The 14891-nt window shown below is 28.7% G+C and overlaps 2 long non-coding RNA genes across 2 annotated transcripts; both read right to left on the bottom strand.

Moving 5' to 3' along the window:
* Positions 1 to 2022: 2022 nt before the first annotated feature.
* LOC139907046 (uncharacterized) lies at positions 2023 to 4219 on the bottom strand. Its single transcript, XR_011783358.1, has 3 exons — positions 3096 to 4219; positions 2904 to 3043; positions 2023 to 2842 (listed from the first exon to the last, which is right to left on the bottom strand). It is a non-coding gene; the product is annotated as an uncharacterized lncRNA (long non-coding RNA).
* A 3207-nt stretch (positions 4220 to 7426) lies between these two features.
* On the bottom strand, positions 7427 to 9877 carry LOC139907016 (uncharacterized). Its single transcript, XR_011783315.1, has 2 exons — positions 7809 to 9877; positions 7427 to 7740 (listed from the first exon to the last, which is right to left on the bottom strand). It is a non-coding gene; the product is annotated as an uncharacterized lncRNA (long non-coding RNA).
* Positions 9878 to 14891: the final 5014 nt, after the last annotated feature.

Here is a 14891-nt window from a genome sequence, read left to right as displayed (position 1 = left end):
ATGCTGTTCTTGTGCATAAATAATTGTGATTTTGTTGGATAGTGTTATTAATAATTTGGAATTAATAAATACTGCTCAGTATGAATTATAAGTTACATAATAAATAATGGGCCATTAGATATTTGTCTAAGTTTGACATTGGATTGTTGTTTCATAAGTTTAAGTATATATTTGTATTACTAAAAATACTTAATTAAAAGAACTGCCCAATTTATATCGTCGTACCAAGTATAATCTAAAATTATCAAAAATTTCAAAATTTATATTACCATACGGATTAGCTTACAATTTATTCAAATATTCTTACCATTAATTATATTTATTAAAAAATTTCATAAAATCCTTGGGTGTCCGAAAAGAGCCTGTTAATTAAAAAAATTATCGCCAGTATAAGTATAATTTAGATGTAAGAAGATATACATGGTTTGAAAATATATTTGTTATTAAATTAATGAATTAAATTTTGTCATTTTTAAAAAAAATACTCAGATAAGGTCACTTTGAGTTTACATAAATAAAATTTTAAGAAAAAATATCAAGATTATAGCATAATTGGTATTATTTGGGATAGTTAAGGATTCAATGTTGATATTGGCCATGAGTGCATCTGATCATCCAAGTTTCACATTTCTCTTACGCATTGGACCTTTGTAACATCTTAACTGAGGAATCGAGCTGCAAGTTACTACTCTTAAAAAAGATAGAGACCGGGCCAATATGACGAATAAATTTTAATCAAGGGAGATATATATTCGTTCTAGTTTTCTTGAGTCACCAGGCTTGAATAGCAGAAGCCTCACTGAACAGTTAAATATAACCAAACACAATTTTCCTTCATGTAATTATATCTCCATATACAGCGGATATTGCATCTAAGAAATTAACTCCTCCTATGCTCTTGTTATATATAGAAAAGCTATTAGGAAATCTCAGATTCATATACTTATTTTATATTCTGCTCTAACCTCTTACCTTAGAAAATTGAATATCTTTGAAATTGTCTCTAAAATATCTTTTAAAAAAAATAAACTTTTAGGAATAACTGTGCTACCTTACTGGAAAGAGGTAAATTTTTAAACCTCCTAATTTTAAAATGATATAAAAAAGTAAAAAAATGAATGGAAATGAAAAACAAATTGATCTTAAGCAACATAAGGGATCACAAAAACATTTTCTATTGAATTATAATATTTAAATCTTATTGCCAGATATTCACCTTTTTATGGAAACTTTAAATTTGTATTGAACATCACTCTCAAGACTCTTGAGATATGCGGCACGCCAGTCAATAATTTATAATTTTTTTTATTTATATTATTAAGTAAAGTAATCAGAACGACAGATAAACAAAAATTAAATAAGATAAATCCATGATTTGCTTCAATTCATTTGAACAAAAATTCATGTTACCCCGTGTAATTCATAAGAAGTAGAAAAAATATATTAACAGGTCAGTAAAATACAGTGTAAATTGTTATATAATCCGTGTTAAATATTATTAACATGTTAATAAAAGAATTTGCAGTAGATTTTGTTGAGATTCATCACGTTTTTGGATCCCAATCCCCGTTATATAATTATAGTATTATTATCCTATCTTGAAAGGATAAAATTATCCTGAAGGAACAAATGCATTTGTCATTTACTTATGACGTAAATCATAAGAAAAATTTGATTGTTTTATTCTATTAAGAAATGAAATTATGTTTATAGTTGATAATATTGTAGAGAAAAACTCGTGCGAGGAGACAGGGGGGAGAAAGACACATGGTATCATTTTTTAAAATACTGATATGATTATCACTGATAATCACATCAGTATTTATCAGTTGCCTGCTTTATTATGATTTTTGAGGGTGTAACGAAAGTATTTATTAGCAAAATGTTTAATAAAGATATAATACATATAATTGACTTAGACGATTTTTATCCGTTACAGTAGATTTGGAAACGTCACACTCCATGAAATAGTAATTTATTGTGAACCATATTCTCAGAAAAATAACTAATAAAACGACAAAATAAGAGTATTTCGAAATATATTTGAAGTTCCAAATTTAAAATAGAAGGCTTAAATTAAATATAATCTACATACTAAAAAATAAACCATCATACATTTAAGTTAAATATACAAAATTAAACAATTAGAATCATATAACTAATAATAACAATAAATTATAAATACAGAATACTGAAATAATAGATTGATCCAAATAATATCTTCTTGTTCTAACATCGGAATTCAGTTCAATATGTCATAACTTGAGGTTGCAAAATACAAGCCAGACGTGGAGTTTAATCAAAAAGATCATCACCTTTTTCCTTATGTGCAAGTTGCATATACAATTGTGCACAGGATAGATATATTTCTACCGATGAGATTTTAATAATTATTAATAATAAAGTAAATCATAAAATAATGTTAGATTTCAATCCATATCTTCTTCCAATCTTAGTAAGAACAGCTTTAGAATCCCACTTTCATTTATTTCATATTTATCTAAAAAAAGAAAAGTTAATCCATGCAGTCAAATTTAACTGATAAGACAATTCAGGCAACCATTCTTGACTTATTGTAGTTTTCTAACATGAAATCGTAAAGATTTAAAGCAAAAGCTAATTATGTAGTAATGTCCGGCGATATTACTCCTTATTAAGAGCATCAAAAAAGATTTTTTTCTCCGCTATTTATGCTTATATAACAACATATATACACAATTGGTAATTATAATGCTACACCCAATTCAACTTCTCCCATTGTTGTGACCATTTAAGCAGTTGTTTTTGCCTTTTATGAGTTTTCCGAGCAACACTTTTTGAAGCCTATGATCCATAGCTAATCCTTAAGTTATAGAAAGCAATATTTATTGACTATGTAATATTGGAAAACCTAATGATCATACCCAAGTCTTTAAGTGAAGAAACTAGTCTCAGACAAACTAGTTGCGAACCATCCAAAGCTACTACCCCCGTTGTTGTGACCATTTAAGCAGTTGTTTTTACTATTTAATGAGTTGTGTATCATAAATCTTGATATGTTTAGCTAAAATAGAATCATATTTTAGGGTTAGATTTAAAAAAGATTGAATACTTACTGTTAGATAGTACAAAATTCAGAGTTGCATTTCGAAATTAGTAAATATTTTATACTTTTTACTGATAACTTGATCGTCATTTGGTGTGAACGACTCAAAACATTTTTATATGTATTTCTATAAATGACATCAGTACCAACATCCTCCATTAATTTAATGATAGTTCCTCGGGAAGGGATAGGTTTACCCGTGTATTTCTCCATAAATGTTTTGAACATAGATGATTAGCAATGGATAAGGTTATATTACATGCAATAAGCATCTTTGTGAGATCAGAGTTAAAGTCTGACTTGATGTATTCATCATTAACTTGATTTTTTAGATGAATATCCATTGTCTTGATATGAGATGAGAATAATGAGTGGCGTGTAATTTTAGATAGGAGACCAAAGGCACATTTATTTCGACAAATCCGACAAACCATCTGTTTCTCATCTGGTAAGTAATTCCCAAATTCCTGGGCCTCCATTTTCAGAAATCCAGACAGAAGGCGACGTTATTTTAGGCATTTTATTCAGTTCTCTATCGACTATCACCATCTAATATTATATTAATATTGAATAATAAAGGCGGGAATGATGACGTTCTTGATTGATAGAAGAAGATGTATATTATTTAATCAATGATGCCATAAGTATTTCTTCTCTTCTGCTCGCACGCTTTTCTATTCTTACCAAAATTATCACCCTTAATGATGTTAATGTTCAGAAAACAACCGCTATGGATCGATATTTTCCCTAATTATACGCAGTGGTGCATAAAACATGTTCTGTCAGTATGTAATAATGAAAAACAATCAAAATGAAGGTAGTAATCCTGGCAATTTAAAGAATGTTTCAGAGGATAGCAGCTTCACTGTCATGATTACTTTATTAGATCAGAGTAAAGCGGCTGTGAGAAAAAAAAATAGCACTATGCATATAACAAGGGCATTAAGGCTCATCTAGGATGTACACTTATAACTCCAAGGCAAGCCATCATTCTTACTGTCTGTCTTTCATAAGCACATTCACCAATTAGTTCTATATAAGTTCTATTTAAAGAATAATAATAATAATAACAGATTTGAACTATAAAAAGCCTGTTGAGATTACCAACTTGAAAAAACTACTCCCACTTTCTCGGAAATATATTATACACCTCCAATAATGTGTAATCTTGTTTTCTGATTTGACAAAGTACGCTAACGATCTAAATCTACAAGAAATTAAATTCCTATCAATAACAATTTGAAACGTAATATCAATAATCAATATTATTGAAATGAGTTTTATTACAAGTTATTTTAACTGCAAACCAATTTTTTTTTGGTAGTGCATATATTGGCAGTTTTTGAAGTTATATTACTTATTGTTAAAGATATATTGTCAATTCCTGTTTGGTAGAAAATATAAAACTATTTACTTTATCATAGTTATAGTCTAGTCGTCATGGGAAATAGGAAGATGTTTCTTTTTTTTTCATGATATATGTATTCATATGTATTAAGAACTTATGGATAATAGTTAGACCATATTAAAGTAGGACCTTTTAGTTCACATTATATTTACTTTGTAAAAAGTAAACAAAATGTGAAGCAAAATGACAAATATTTTGAAAAGTCATTGCATCGTATCTTTTAAATAAATTCATAAATATTTTGTGAATAAAAGCACCTTTTATCAAGGGAAAAAAAAAATATATATATATATGTATTTACTTTGAAATAAAAGAATGAGTCAATTGTAGCACATCCTGAACGTAACTTTTGCACCATTACCCTCTTAGAAATAGTATTTAACCTTTAACAAGTTAGTATCACATAAAATTTAATGTGAACTGAGAAAGTGCATTTGCTCATAGGGTCCTATGTATTTTGCATCTCTTATCAATTAAAATATATGGATGAACTGGGAATCTTCTCATTTTTATGTATTCTCAAACAAAGATATTAAAAGTGTTTAATATAATGAAAATTTGATTATATCTAGATCTTGGAAAGCTTAGTGGAAATTTTATAGTAAAATAACTCAGTCTGACTAGTTATGTTGTATGTCTATACTCCGTTAAATTTCTTGAAAAATACGACTTCAATATTGCTAATGCTACAGCTCAAGCAGATTTTTAAACATTGGAAATTTAGTATCATCACATCCTTTCCTTTTTCGTATCCAAATCTGTAAATGTTAGAATGGAATAGACTTGAGTTATCTAGGCTAAAACTAAAGCTGCTCACGATTTTTTATTAACATGTGCCTGTGAGTCAGGTTTGTAAAATTTGTAATCTAGCATAAATAGAATCACAAGTTCTTACACTTCGAGTACTAATCAATTCTTTAAATATTTAAGTTAGGCCGCAATATGAATACGAGTCACCAGGTCCGATTCATTTATCATCAACATTAAAAAGAAGTCATATATGAAATAGGCCGATAAATATGCTAAATTACCCAATTTTAGGAAATTTTATATTACAGGGTGTATAAACAAATTTTTCCACTCAGCAAAAACAAATTTTTTAATTCAAATACTAAAATTCATTAATTTGAAAAAAACTATTTTTACAAATAAAAAAATCCTAAAAAAGAGGCAAATCACCTTATTCAATATGGGCTCTATTTAAAGCAATGGTGGTCTTGATACGATCTGTGAAGCTGGTAAAGGCTTTGACAATTTTCGGGCAGAACTTTGAAGTTTCCTGGACTTGAAGTCATCAACAGTTCGGCGTGGTTATGCATTTGGGATACCCTCGATGTTGCCTTACCAAAAGTAATAATAGGGGTTCAAGTCAGAGGATGACGGGCCACATTTCTTTGGCTCATAAATCAAAAAAGTATTGTACTTAGAACTCCACTTTTGGAGCTCGAGGCGTCCCTTTGCTAACGTTTTTGGCATGTATATTATGTTTGCGTACAACAATAAAATACACAACACCTATTTGCCTCTTGCTCACTCATTTAGTGACCAATTCAAAAAAATCACATCAAAACATAGCTTATTTAGAACAAAAATTTGAAAAAAAAATTCATAAAATCTTCGTCAAAAAATACATTAAAATGCGATCAAATTGATTGGAAAAGGTTGGTCTTGCGCCCTCTATGTTAATTAGACGAAGTAGGACACTATAACCATATTCCAATTTTGAGTTCCAGTTGTGATGTAACAGTTTTTTTTTTTGGACTTATATGCAATTCTATTCCAAATTTGTGAATATGAGTCCTCATCTAAAATTTGAAATGTGATACATTTTTCATTTTAAATTAAGTTTAAGGAATGAAAGAAGAGTAACAGTGAGTACAAATACGTAGATATGTTATTTCATAGAGAAAAAAATATAGAGAGAGCAAATAATTTACAAATAAGTTTGATCATAATTTCAGCTGTTAACAAACAGGGATGCAGTAGAGAACTATGGATATTAATATGGATATCCCTTCTAAATCTTGTTTTTATTGCAGCGGAATTCTTATTCTAAAGTTTTATATTCAAAAATATATTTCCCTCACAATGTCAACGTGTCATCGATAATGACTTATTATCCCTGAATATTTATTTCTCTATGAGTTCCATCTGTATTTTTTTATTATTTATTATAAATAACAATCAGTTCATTGAGTGTAACAGGGGAGCCATTAAAAAATTGCGAGCGTGCTCACTAATATAAACAAAAGTTTTTTTTGTTATACTTTAGCTTTAATGTACAGTCATTTTGAAATTAATTCTGTCAATTACACCATTGATTCAAAAAATATTTATGTATAGAGCAATTAAAGTTTATATTTAGCATAACTATATTATCACAATTACAAATTATATATTTTGAAACAAACTACTATTTTTTCGATACTTTTGGCATGCCTTATAAAAATGATCGTACAAACATTGTATAAGTTTCCCTGTATGTCATATTTTTTCTTTTTATCTCAAAATTAATGACAGCGACAGTGAATAGTTAAAATTCAACCTTTTAATAAAAAAAAAAATAACTTTGCAATGCTTAAAATATATTATTCGGTTAAAAGGAGAGGGATCTGTACTTCTTTAAGATATTCGGACAATTACAATTAGCTCTTTGGAGAATTATGAAAGTAAATAGAAGGTCTCATTATGACCATGTAAATGATTCATATCCAGAATCAAATAATTTTTTTTTCCTCATAAAAGAAATCGCTAAATGTTATGCATGGATCAAATTATATCATTTGGGAAAACAAGAAAGTGAGAAGATTCAAGAGACCCGACTTCGAAGTATTCCCATCAATCTCGTCCAATTCAAAAATCAATAATTTGTAACATTGTCATCAATATTTTGAAAGACAAAATTATATTTCAATTTAACAAATTAATTATTATAGTAAAATACTCCTTCGAATGATGTTTATTACTTTTCTACAAAATATAAGGAAAAATACTTGCCAATTTATACAACATAAATTTACATACTTATTACATAATTAAGTTGGAGTCGATTCCACGATACTTTTAACGTTTTATTGCTAATGAGGAGTTGATACAGTCTAAGTTGCACGGATTGTTCCAAGAGAATGAAAAAATTAATGGCATTATCATTCAATCAATGAGTTTATTGACATAGTCTTGGAAGATAAAGTGAAAATTACTGTCCTGGAGGTTCAATTGAACGGCTACATAAATAGGCATTTTGCCCCTACAAATTGTGGATATAATAAGTGCAACAGGGAGTTAATGGAGTACATATATAATATGATAACTTACGTATAACACGCATTTCAATTAAAAAGAGGTGGCAAATTAATCCCAAATAACAATATTATTTGATTGTAAGAGTTAATTTGTTATGAAAAAATACTATAGATTTGTTTGTTTTGGGCGCAATATTTTTTTTCTTCGACAGCTGACCGATCTCAAAATATTTTTTTGCTAATGAAAAGAATCAGTTCTTTATGTTTTTTAAATCTCTATGAGTGTATTTTTGGACTAAGAAATAAAGCCAAAGGATATCAAATCTCATTAAAAGACTCACTTTGGCTTTTTCTTGTATCTACCATGAACCATTACAGTATCATAGAGGGAAACTTCTATATCATCGAATCAATTTACTCCTGAAACAGAAAATTACTATAAAAATAGGTACATAAATAGAAATATACAGTACAAACTCCAATGATTGTTTAATCCTACAAAGAAACATATTTTAGCAATTTTTATCGATTCAGTCGAAATTCTGCTCCTCCAACTCCATTACTATTTATTTACTTGTATTGCGATGCTTCGCTTCGTTGCACTTCGTCAAGTCATTTCCTTATTATTAAAAGGTTGCGATAATTGAATTTCAACTATCCATTGTCGTTCTCTCCCATTTGGAGATAGAAAAACAAAGTATAAAATGCGGGCAGACTTTCATAATGAACACCAAACATATCTAATTGCATTTATTGACTCCTTAAAATGATTAAAAATTTCGCTAAAACATTCATTCAAAGAGTAATTAGATCAACTGTTTTCAGAAGTTGAAATCAAATATAACTTATCTTGTGTTCTAAAGATTTTTTCCCATTCTTTTGTCATGCCTTATAAAAAAGATCATACCAACAGGTCTAATTGCATTATTTGGTTGCTTTTATATTTATTAAATCTGCGTAAATGTCAAAGTTGCATCATTTGATTACAAATAACGCAATCATCGAAATAAAAGGTCAAATTATTTCATGTAACTGCATAATATATAGATTGAACAATTCCGATTGTATATAATATTTCCTATATCGTGATGATTTGATAGTAGTTGTTGTATCAGGTGGAACCTTTGAATTTAAACTTAATTCACTTCATGATCAATTATTATAATATCTTCATTTTGAACAATCTTCAAATGAAATAAAAATAAATTTAGAGAGAAAATTTGTCTTGGTATTCCAACTCATATTTAAGATATAATAATAAAAAACTAATACATACAATTAATTTATTATTATTGATGGATAGATAAACCCACAACAACCTTTCAGAGATTAAAACATCAACCCTTTTATATAAATATATATATATTTTTTTTAAATCAAGGGTGAATTTTATTAGGACTTTAAGAATTCTAAACACATCAAGACGATAAGTAGAAGGTGAGAATAGAGAAACTTCTCTGTTCTTTTTCCTACATCAGTTTTGAAAACATGAAGAAATATAAATACATATGAAAAAAGACATGAATACATATTAGTAGGTTTACCTGTGAGCCTCATTCTGTGATGAGTTATAACAATGAAATAAGATATAATAAAAACAACATGGGGTGAAATAAGAAGTTTTTTTTTGGATTATTGAAGTAGTGTATGGCATATTTAGGTACATATGTACTGAATACATGGTTATGATGCGATATACAGGGTGAAAAATGGAAAGTTACACTAACAAATGATTCAAAATTCTGAGGATTTTAAGTAACTAACTTCAAAAGTTCCACATATTTATTGTTTCTTAAAATAGCAGCTGTATAAAAATATAAATTTTTGATGGTGAGAAGATACATAGAGAATATATAGCATGTCGTTACCTGACAAACATTAAAATATTCAGTGTAAGGTTTCTGCTTCTTTGCCCTTACCAGTGTTCTGGACGTTGATTGATTGAATTATAATTAGCTCTTGTTAAGCTGTGAACACTTCTCAACAATTACACTGGTAAATAAAATTTAATTTTTTTTTTCTTGCATGAACATTGACACCGGATTCTTATAGAATTTGGCCTGCTGATTCCGAATATATGCTTAGATTTGCTCCAAGACATCAAGTTTGTAATACTATTGGATGCTGACATTAAATGACTGTAATGATATCAAGTGTTCTTACTCTTTGTTTATGTCCTTCTTACGTAATTGAATCGAGTACCTGGCGTATGTTAATATATAACTCGGTGAGTGCCAGCTTTTCCTTAAGTTATCAATATATCCTTTAGTTAATCCAATCGATACCAGTAAAACTCTCATTGGATGCACTTTCTTGTGCTCCTCACATTTGGATTTAGTAAGCGTTGGGGATTTTTAATTATTTTAAATTATGATCATAGCTGTTTACGAAATACGAACACATCTGTATAACTGTATAAGCTAGCCATATCTACATCCTCGTGGATAAGTAAGTGCTGTAGCGAGCCAGATATATTCTGCTATATCTGTGGATGCTTCTCTTTATCACCTCAAAGAAAGAACATAACTCCCTTCGTTAGAGTGTGTACCTTGCTTATTTTAAAATACCGCTTCTAGACCAATACAAAAATAAGCACTTCCCATAGAATGTACGACTTGACTCGAACCTCTTAGACCATGGTCTCAAGTAATTAATGCAAAGCTCAAATTTGGTGTCCCGATGATTTGTAAAGAACAATCAAACCACCTAGATGACTACTACTTCTGACTTGTAAATGTTTAAGGATTTAATCAAAAGAATAATCGATACAAGACATACCTAGCATCCCCTTTGCAATATGGCAAGTTCCTCATTCGGACAAAATACATGTACCTGTTAATAACAAACTAGCAGATATTGATGAGGAATCACATACTTCAATCTATGATGATTATGAAGAATATGCAGATGCAAATTTATACCATTGGGTTCATTGATTGGTCAACCTTGTCTGTATAGGCAACCTGAATTGAATGACCTGATTCGAGATTTAAATTTATCTAAACAATCTGCTGAGTTTTTGGGTTCCAGACTGCAAGAGCAAAAACTACTTACTCAGGGTACAAGTGCCACATTATATTGTAACAAAGATGAAGAACTGAACAAGGTCTTTGATTTCGACAATCACTTTGTATACTGCAGTGACATTGAAGGACTTCTTGTGGCTATGGGATTACCTGCATATCATTCAAGTGAGTGGAGACTCTTTATTGATAGCTCAAAAATAAATTTAATGTGTGGTTTACTTCACAATGGTAACATAAATGGATGCATCCCTATTGGACAATCAGTCTCCATGAAGGAGGAGTATGGGAACAAAAAAATAGTACTAGAACAATTGAAATACCGCGATCACCAGTCCTTTAATACTTGTGTATTTAAAAATAGTGAACTTCCTCTTTGAAATCAGCAGCCAATATGCAAATAAACCACTTGAAACAAAAAAAATGTATGAGGTTTCTCTTGAAACTTAAGGATTTTTTGTATATGAGTTGTAGTATTTTTTTCATTACCCCGTTGTTCAAAAATTTGATGTAATTGGCAAAAACTAATGACAGATTTGGAATTAGCGGCCAAAATGCAGTTATATTTACTTTAAATACCTCATGCAAGAAAAATTGTTTTTTAAGAGTTGGAAAGAATTGGGCTATAATTGGCAAACTAACCATTTATTATAGCGTTTTTTTCTGTTTCTTTTCCCCCCTTGACTATTCATCCTGACCACATATCGAGATGAATACATATTAGAAGTGACACGGGAGTGTAGGAGCTGTAAATCCAGCTTTGATTAAAATGTATCTGTTCTACATATCAAATACTTGCATCACTTTCAAAAGGGGATTACTGCCACAGTCACAGCTGATGGAAGGCATATTTTCGAATGCTTAGCTATTACATACTTTTTTAGAATATGAATATCATTATAAATAATAGATAATTATATAAAAATGTAAGCTTTGTAAATTTCGAGTTACACCCTGTAAGTGTTCAAAGTATGGTTAAGAAAAGTATTAAAATTAAGTTGAAATATATTTTATTCACGTTTTGACTAATTTATTTTCTCTCCAAAATAATGTGTTAACGATCAAGGGGCTGTGAAATATAAATTTGAATTCTTAAGCAACGGAACTACTATTCGTCTATTTAAAATAGATTTATATGCAGAATATTGATTAGTTGTAAGATGTTGAATGGGCTAGCCGCCTTCGTGCTGATGAAATATTTTTCCTCGCATTTATTAAGGTATTCTTTCAAAAGTGGTTTTTTAAAACTATTAATATATTTAATTTAGAAATATATAGAAAGCTGGAAGATCTATTGTCATATAATTAAAATAAAGACTACAGCATTTATTTTGAAGATTACTTTAGCAATTTTTAGTTAAATAATAATCAGAATGCTTAAAATAACAAATATATGATTAAAAAATCCAAAGTGATTATTAAGTTACATACATCATTGGGTTACTCAATCCTGAAAGATAAAAGACTTCAGTCTCCTTATTAGAATCACTCATTTGAAATATCAACCAATAAACATAAATACATTGGACTTACAATAATATCTAGAATTTAGGACAACATTAATAAATTTACAAATATCTAATTAATATTAAATCAATGTGAACCTATTGTAATGATGTAACTCCCTAGGTCAGTCTTGTTTCCAGACCAACTTTGAAAGGCTTATATCAAATTTCTTCCTCAACCGAATGTAAAGTATTTTTCTCTGGAAAAGTGGTTTAGTACATAATTCTAGTCTTGGTCTTTATTCCTCGGTCCCCTTAAATCTTTATATATTTTCTTGATGAAGATAAATATAATTCAGGTTGAACGTATACAAATACTTTAATTATTGTTGTCTGTAGTGAAATTATTTTACCTTTTTTTTTGTAACTACTTTAAAGTTTGAAATCCATTAATCGAAGTATACAGTTTAGAATAATATCTTTGCTTCGATATACAGCTAAAAAAAAGTGGTGGCCCAAAATATGAAAAAAAATTGTTTTATGTAGTATTGAAAACATAACACTGGAACAAAAGTGTCCCAATAGTTATTTTTAGACATGTTGACTGGAACATGGAATTATAGATAGATGGAAGTCAATGGACGTCATTTTTCCCCCATTTGAATCGTATATCCCTCTTCTTTTCTTAATTTGATACATTTAAAGAGTTTAATACATAATTTGTATTTAGATACATTTTTCTAGGTAACTCTTGAATATCAATACATTTAACCTTATCTGTTATAAGTATTGAGTCTTTTTTTTTTTTTAATTTAAAATTAAATCAAAAAATTAATTGTAAAGATTCAAAGTTGTTTTAAAAAAAATGTGAAACATTCCAATTTTTGCGGAAATTTGTAAATTGACATTTAAAAAATGTTTAGCCCAAAAAAATCTTTAGCCCTAACTTATTTATTATTGTACACATAAAAAATGACTCATATGGGAAAATCAAAAATGCCGTTTTTATTCTATATATTTAGAGTTCAATGATTGGGATAATTACTTATTATTAAATTTATAAATATATAAAGTGCTTTAAAAGTCTGTTGGGATGATTTGTTGCTGTTCTATCAATGGTAACAGCTTGTACGGCGAGTATGTTCCTACGTATTTAATAGGTTGTTCTTGCATATATGTTGCTTAGTTGTAAAAGATATGACCTGATTCTATGCTTAAAGAAATTAACAGAAATTAAAAAGGTAATCCTGAATATTTGAAGAACTTTTTGGAGGGTGAAGCTTGACTGTTAAGACGTTTCATTTTATAAACTGTAAGCAGCTAGAAGATGAAGGCAATAAACACATATTCCCCTCCGTATATTAAAATGGCATAAATCCGATATCGCTCCATAATTGTATTCTGGGTTGTTCAACCCTATTCATATATATTTAGGTTATTTAGGTATATTACACTAGAACTAAATAAAACTAACTTAAGTTCTTCTCAGACATTTTTAAATGCGTTTATTTAGCAAATGTACAAAATATGCTTTTTAAAATTACATTGGAACAAATTTTTTATATAGTTTCCGAAGGTTTAACCAATGAAAATTTAATACCAATTCAAAAAAATCCCTTTTCATACCAGATAACAATTGTAGTCTAAACATTTTTAGTCTTGACTATAGTAATTGTACTTAACCTTATAAAAAAACCTGTTTATCATATTTTAATAAGATTTATACTCATGATTTAACTCCATCATGTTCCAATATATTATTAATAAATAAATATATATGTTCAATAAATCACATTATAAAATATTTGTATTATGAAAAAATAATATACCTACTACGACTGAGGAAAAGAGGGGGAAAAATCTATAAAAATAGAAAATGAATTTTGAACATGAAAAGGAGTATTGAAATAATTTTTTCTTCGCACGAAAAGATGACAAGATAAATTAATTTTTTTTGTGATGTTTCAAGGCTTTGTAATTAATTCATGAGTACAAAATGAGGGTTTTAAATGTGGAAGTCTTTAAAATAAATGATAAAGTGATTACATGCATCATGTGAAATCAGAGTTGCGGAATCGGAGTGGAATAAAGTCAGAAACGTAGAATTTTACAAAAATTTGATTCTGAGCTGAAGTCGTAGAATTTAAAAGAATGAATTTGGATGTTTATAAATCGTTGAAGTTGAAAGGGCTAATGAATTGTAAAAAAAATATGATATATTTTGAAAGGAAAAACAAATGATCGACTTTTAAGCAAAAGAGTTAATTAAATTCACTATATGAAAGTAAAAAATTTACCAGACCAACTAAAAAATCCTCACAAGGTATTATCAAGATCAATCAAAGAATTGGGTATATTTAGAAATAATATACAAATCAATTGCCCTTAATAATATTTTTTCTATATATTTTTAGTTAAAATAACAAGTAATGAACTACTGATATCTAAATTCTGTCAAAAAATGTACATAATTTCACATTTAATCATTAAAATTTATTTTGTAGCCTTCAAAGTAATCTCCTTAGGATGCAATACACATATGCCAACGTTTTCCAGTCCTAGAAACATTTTTTATAGCCACTTTTTCTTATGGTCTTTAGCTCTTTCCACGAATCTTGTTTTATGCAATTTAAGTTTGGGGAACAACAAAAAGTCACACGGAGCTAAATTAGATGAATAAGTTGGTTG

The sequence above is a fragment of the Lepeophtheirus salmonis genome, chromosome 13 (genome assembly GCF_016086655.4).
Source record: "Lepeophtheirus salmonis chromosome 13, UVic_Lsal_1.4, whole genome shotgun sequence".
Classification (NCBI taxonomy): domain Eukaryota; kingdom Metazoa; phylum Arthropoda; class Copepoda; order Siphonostomatoida; family Caligidae; genus Lepeophtheirus; species Lepeophtheirus salmonis.
The sequence above is the reverse complement of the archived record's forward strand: the minus strand, read 5'-3'. Positions and strand labels throughout refer to the sequence as shown.